This window comes from Chionomys nivalis, chromosome X, assembly GCF_950005125.1.
Source record: "Chionomys nivalis chromosome X, mChiNiv1.1, whole genome shotgun sequence".
Taxonomy (NCBI): domain Eukaryota; kingdom Metazoa; phylum Chordata; class Mammalia; order Rodentia; family Cricetidae; genus Chionomys; species Chionomys nivalis.
The window spans coordinates 59,231,002-59,238,324 of NC_080112.1; the positions used below are offsets into that span (position 1 = coordinate 59,231,002).

The following is a 7,323-nucleotide window of genomic DNA, read 5'->3' on the forward strand; positions in this document are numbered from 1 at the left end:
AGCAGGTATGGCCTTGCTTGAAGAAGTATGTCATTTGGGGAGTGTCTTAGTGTTTTATTGTGGTGGAGACACCATGACGAAATCAATCCTTATAAGAGAAAACATTTAATCAAGGACTTCCTTACAGTTTTAGAAGTTTAGTCCTTAATCATCATGATAAGAGACATAGATATATAAACAGGGGAAAAGGTGCTGGAGAAGTACATGAGAGCTATGTCCTGATCCTGACCAAGAGATACCATGGGATTGTCATGGGTGGCTACTTCCTGTGACACACCTCATTCAACAAGTGTATACCTCCTATTCCTTACAAATAGTGCCACTCTCTGGTGATTAAGCATTCAAATCTATGAGCTTATGGATGACCTTCTTAATCAAACCACTATAAGGAAGTTTTAAAATTTTATAGCCTTACACCATTTTCAATTCATTTTTTTCTGAATATGGATGGAAAAGTGATTGTTCTGCTTCCTACTCAGGCCATCTGCTACTGCCATGATTCCCACCACTACAGGCTCTCTTTCTGGAATCATAACCCTCACCACCCAAAGAAAAAATTCTTCCTTTTATGAGTTGCCTGAGTCACGGTATTTTATCATAGCAAAAACTGAGAATTGCTACTAATACCTTTAATATCATCAATTAAAAAATGTCATTTAATATAAATTTCCAGAATTTTAGAACAGCAATTCTCAGTTTGTGGGTTGCAATACTTTGGGAGTCATATATCAGATAACTGCATAGTAGCTATTTATATTACAATCCAAAACAGTGGCAAATTTCCAATAATAAATTAGCAATGAAATAATTTTATGGTTGGGATCACCAGAACATGAAGAACTCTACTAAAGGATTGCAGCATTAGGAAGTTTGAGAACAACAGTTTTAGAGTAAAAGCTGAAATTTTATTGTCCCTATAAAAATATATCTGATGGCTTGAAAGAAATTGCCTCTAAAGGGGGTGGGGCTATTAGGAAGTTAGGCTTTGTTAGAATGGGTATGGTCATGTTGAGGGAATGGTGTCAGTGTGGAGGTAGGCTTAGAGATCTATGCTCAAGCTATACTAAGTGTGGCTCACAGTTGATTGCTGTTGCCTTCAGATCAAGATGTAGAACTCTCAGCTCCTTGTCCATCACCATTTCTGCCTGCTTGCTGCCATGTCCTTTCATGAAGGTAATGGACAAAACTTCTGAATTGTAAGGCTCTCTTACCCAATTAAATGTATTCCTTTATAAGTTGTCATGGTCGTGGTTTCTTTTTACAGCAAAAGAAACCCTAACTAAGACAGTACCACAGATTTTTACTTTTCAGTATATGCTTAGAAATGTGTGTAACATTCTTATCTATTTTAATTTGTTTGATAGTCCTAAGACTTCACATTGACTTGGAAATTTATTTTTCTTAAAACTTTTTAAATTTTTCTCTGTGTGTATAATGCATATGTTTCTGAATGAGTATATGCCACATATGTAAAATTGTCCACAGAGGCCAGAAGATTGTGTTGGATCCTCTGAAATGAAGTTATTGCCCCTTGTGAGCAAATTATCTATGTATGTTAGTATATGTAAAATAAAAAATTTTCTTAAAAATAGCATGTCTTAGTATCTTTTATTGCTTTTAATTAAATTTAATATTTATCAATCAACTCCTATGGACAGGGGACAAGAAATAGAAAAAAAGATGGAGAGAAGGAGATAGAACTAAGAATACGCTCAGAGACAATATTCCATCACTAGGAAATGTCATATAGTTATTCAGTTTTATCAACAACCAGTTTTTGATGTAGGCCTACTGGGAAAGAGGGAGAAAAAAACAGTGAGATAGATACTGCAAGATGGTGATATAAAGGTGAAATTGGTCTCAGGAGGTGATGGTACTAAGCCTATGAAAAAGCAAAGAAGAGATTTGTGTGATAGGGTTGAAATTGTTTGTTATAACCAACCTGGTTGTGCTTAATAATCACATACCGTTTCTTTTAAGACCATCAGTAAGCCTCAGTTCTGATGCACTCCATGTCTCCAAGTCCATGCTTTGGATTTGAGCAGAGGCATTTGTTGCTCCATTGAAATGATAGAAGTAAAATTAACTTTGGAGTCCTTAAACACAGTAATAAATCTTAAGAAACATCCGCATGGAGAGGGGGAAGTAGACAAGATTGCAGGGCAAAACTGGGAATTTGCGGGTGAGGTGGCATGGGGCAAAGGGGAAATGGGATGAGAAATATGAGAAGGGGAGGATGGGAGGAGCTCGGGGGATTGGGATGGTTGGGATATAGGAAGGATGGATACGGGAGCAGCGAAGTATATATCCTATCTAAGGGAGCCATCTTAGGGTTGGCAAGAGACTTGACTCTTGAGGGGTTCGCAGGTGTCCAGGAATATGTCCCCAGCTGGTACCTTGGGCAACTAAGGAGAGGGAACCTGAAATGACCCTATCCTATACTGATGAATATCTTGCATATCACCTTAGAACCTTCATCTGGTGATGGATCGAGGTAGAGACAGAGTCTCAATTTGGAGCAACGGTCTGAGCTCTTAAGGTCCAAATGAGGAGCAGAGGAGGGAGAACATGAGCAAAAAATCAGGACCACGAGGGATGCACCCACCCACTGTGACAGTGGAACTGATTTATTGGGAGCCCACCAAGGCCAGCTGGACTGGGACTGAATAAGCATGGGTTGATTCCGGACTCTCTGAGCATGGCGGTCAATGAAGACTGATGAGAAGCCAAGGACAATGGCACTAGGTTTCGATCCTAATACATGAACTGGCTTTGTGGGAGCTTAGCCTGTTTGGACGCTTAGCTTTCTGGACGTAGATAGAAGGACCTTGGTCTTCCCGCAGGGCAGGGAATTTGGACTGCTCTTCAGTATCGAGAGGGAGGGGGAATGGAGTGGGGGGAGGAGAAGAGGAGTGGGGATAGGGGGAGGGAAGTGGGGGGAGGGGGCAATATTTGGGAGGAGGGGAGGGAAATGGGAAACGGGGAGCAGGTGGAAATTTTAATTAAAAAAGAATAAAAAATAAATAAATAAATAAAAAAGAAACAGCTTCTATAATTTCTAGGAAATAATTAAAAACTAGAGATAAGTTCATGCTAAGTCCAACACATTAGAATGAGACAACAGCCAGGTGTGATTCAGGTGTATGTACTCAGATTTATTTACATCCCAATTCATTAAAAGTATTTATTACCAAGAATCCACTAAGCAGGATCAGTCTCTGGGTCAAAGCTCCATTGTCCCTTCCAATCACTTCATGAAATCCTTAGTTTCTACCCCACCCCAGCTCTCAGCACTCACCCAAGTCCCAGCATCAAGTAGACTCCTGGATCCATTCCCAGTGCAGTATCAGCCAGCCGTTTTTTCCTCTCAGCTCAGGCCCACAACCTAGGAAGATAGCAAAAGATGGTAGCTATGAAGACTTGGCTCTCTACTGTGGGTGCTCCTCTTCCTGGCAGCTGGGCTGGGAGAAAAAGAAGAGGTTCAATTCAGATCCCCTGCTAAATTTGGTAACCCTGCCTCGAGGCCCGAGGTATGCAGGGGAGAATTTCATCAGCAATTACAGCATTGCCATGAACAAGATCCACCAAAAAGACCTTGTGAACTGGCTGCTGGCCCAGAAGAGGAAGAATGACAGGAAACACAAATTACCTAGAGAGAGGCCCAGGCCTTGGGGATAGTAGGACAATCTCAGGGAAATGAGGAGACAGAGGGACAACAGAGTTCCTTGCCAAGAACCCCAGCGATGAAGATGTGCTCAGGGACTTTCACAGAGCTACTGGCCTGGATGGTGGACCAAAAAGAGCTCTGTTGGCTGAGGTCTCAGTGCCTGACCTGGCCCAGAGCAGGACTGGACTCTGCCCTTTGCCCCCTCAGTTCCTACTTCTGCCCTGATCCAAAGTTTTCAAGAGAAAAAAAAACCAATAAAGTCTTGAGCTAAAGTCAAAAAAAATATTGACACCTTTGTGGCAATTTTATACACAGAGAAAGAATAAGCATCCATAAAACACACATGATGCCTATTGTGATAGAACTGAGAAACTTACTAAATTGGTCTGCCTACACAGAGTTTTTGACAACTGTTTATTTTTATGACAATATGATTCTTTTAAAAAATTTCAGATGTCAAGTATTTAAAACTTTATACATTTTTATGGAAAATTCTAAACATAATTTAAAGTTTCCTAACAGAGTGGTGTATGTTCTCTATATTTAAAAAACATCAGGGAAAACAGAGAGAAAATCGATGAAGAGCAATAAAAGTGGCCTGTAATCTTCAGGCCTCGAAATTAGACATGAGAAAGAAGAGGAGCAATCATAAGCCATTCCGTGGGATCTGCTTTCTTTAGGTGGCTGAAATCAGAGCTCCTAAGTAATTGAATCCAACACTGAAAACCTCTATAGCCTCTTACTGAAGTCAGAAACAGTCATGGCAGTCTGATAGTTTCAGTGAAATGAATCAGATTAGTTTGTAAAATTTCTTTGAGAAGAGTTTAGGCTAGAAGAGTGAAGTATAAACAAAATCATGCTTTTTTGCCTTATTTACAGATATCCCTAAATGGTAAAACTAATATTATGGCTTAAAAAAGAAATAATGCCATCTGGAAGAAGAGAATAGCATAGAAGATATTGCCTATAGTTGCATGGAAATGTCAAAACTTGTACACTGATTAAATTATCGGATGAGAAGGTGGTTCTCACACTTGTAACAATGGTGTTGGTTTGTAGACTGAGCTGGTTCTGTCCCAGTTACTAGAATATGCTTATTATGGACTTGGATATTATGATGGTTAATACTGATTGTCAACTTGACAGGATTTAGAACCACCTAAGAGGCATAGCTCTAGGTACGCATGTAAGACTGTTTCTAGATTTGACTAACTGAAATAGAAAGATCGATCACAAATGTGTTTGATGCCTTCCCTAGACTGAATAAAAAGAAAATAGCAACTGGGACCTCAGCATTCATTTCTCATTCTGATGTCTGACTTTGGATGCATTGTGAGCAGCTTCCTCATGCTCTGATCTCCATGTCTTCCTTACTATCATGGACTGAACCCGAAAACTGTGAATCAAAATTAAACCATCCTTCCTTAAGATCTATATATTAAGTGTACATTTTATCAACTTTTTATCAGGTATTTTCCAGCACTCACAAGACAGAGGCAGACAGATCTCTAAGAATTCAAGGCCAGCCTAACCTACAAAGTGAGTTCCAGGTCAGCCAAGAAAACATAATGAGAACTTTTCTGAGAAAAACAAAGCAAATAAAAAATAAGAAAGTAATTTGCACATATAATATCTTTACTTTTTATTATTTTATATTATGGGTGCTTTTTGCTGGCATGTATGTGTGTATACCACAAATGTGCCTGTCACTGGCAGAACCCAGAAGGATGTTTCCAATCTTCTGGATGTAGAGTTGTGTATATTTGTGAGCTTCCATGTCGATTCTGGGAATTGAACACATGTAGATCCTCTGGAAGAGGAGGAGTCTGTGTGCTTAACTACCAAGCCATGTCTCCAGGCCCATATCCAATAGTTTGTTCACATGCTTTCCTTGATTAATTATATCATCATGACTTTCTATGGCAAATGATAACACAGTCTTTAAAAATATTTTATTTTAAATGATGTTTGTCTCTGTGCTTGTGTGTACATTGTATGTGGGTATATGTATGTGCTTTCAGTTGTCCAATGAGGCCTGAGGGGAACAGGGTGGTAGATTCTGTAGAAATGTACTTAAAAGGCAATTATGAACCACCCCTTGTGGGTGTTGAAATCAAACCTGTGTCCTCTACAAAGGCAGTATATGCTCGTAACAACTACGCAATCTCTCCAGCCCCTATAACACAATCTTGATTATATAGTTTGCTGTTTACTAATTAAGTAAAATTGTGGACTTAACAAATAATATTATATTATTTTTAAAATACAATTATTTTTCTTTAAATTCCACTTCTAATTAGCCACCTAATTATTACTAGTATTACCTAATATATACTTATCATGTCGAATATTGAGCCAAATGTTTCAAAAAAGGTCTTACTCATATTTAATAGGAATATAACCACGAGATGAATTGCCCATTATCTTGTGTTATTCAATGTTCATTTCTTCTAAAAAAGTCTAGGTTACATATATGACAGAGGTTTAACTTTTGAATTATTTACTTATCTTTCATAACTCTTTTCCTCCTAAAACATAATAAGATAAAATAAAACCATCACATTGAAGTTAGAGAAGGCAAACTAGCAGAAGGAAAATAACCTCTAGAGACAGCACAAGAATCAGAGACCCACTTATTTACACATTAAGGAGTCCCATAAATTTTCTAAACTTGGAAGCATTTTCCAAATTGAAGTTCCCTCCTTTTGCTTTTATGTCACTTTGTATTAAGTTCACATAAAGCTGTCCAGGAGAGAGGGAAAGACAAAGATTTATATAAGCTTGAAAATCTGACTTCCCACTTACTTAATAGTTATATTAGGTCATCTAATAATTTGTAAGCAAATAAGCCCCAACTCCGATGAGTATTGTGGCTGTGGGGTAATGGCTATCTAAATAAATCTATGATTAACTTATGAAGTAATACGATTTGAATAAGCTCTAGGTAAAATCATGTTCATAATCCTCTGGCAGGAAGGATATAGGCACTACCAGGACACCTCAACTTCATCATCATTATAATAAATAAATATGAGATATTGAAATGATAACAGCCATGAATTTGAATACTTAATTTTATCAAAATATTTTAATTTTTCATTTTATGTGTTAGTTCTACTTACATTGTAGTTGAAGTGATCACTGAAGAGGTCCAAAACTTAAGAGGATATTTATTTGGAATTAATTGGAAGTAATGGATGACAGGGCAAAATTAACATTTAGAGGGTGTTTTTATAAATGTTTTATGTAGTTTTTAATTAACAGTGCAGAACTTTTAAAGTTGAAATAGATTTGATATTCATAAAAATGTCAAATTTCTTGGGAATTCTGTAAAAATGAGCCCAAATCATTCACAAAGTAGCATATTTATAAAAATATGTACAGGTTAATATAATTGGTCTAAATTTGTCTTTAGCAGTATTTAATAATAAGATCTCAAGGATCAAATTAGATACATAAATTGTGTGATGGTTATTCTTGGTTGTCAACTGAACTACATCTGGAAAAACTAAAACCAAAGTATGTCCACTCCTGTGATGATTTTCTCTATCAGCTTATTTCAAGCAAGAACACTCATCTTAAATGTGGGTCACACCCTCTGTTGGGAGCTCACATAAAGGACTTGAGAAAAGGAAGTTTTTTTCAGTTTAGCTGTT

At 37.6% G+C, this 7,323-nt stretch overlaps 1 pseudogene; it reads left to right on the top strand.

Annotated features, from left to right (window-relative positions):
• The first annotated feature begins 3,403 nt into the window (after positions 1-3,403).
• On the top strand, positions 3,404-3,938 carry LOC130868408 (gastric inhibitory polypeptide-like; annotated as a pseudogene).
• Positions 3,939-7,323: the final 3,385 nt, after the last annotated feature.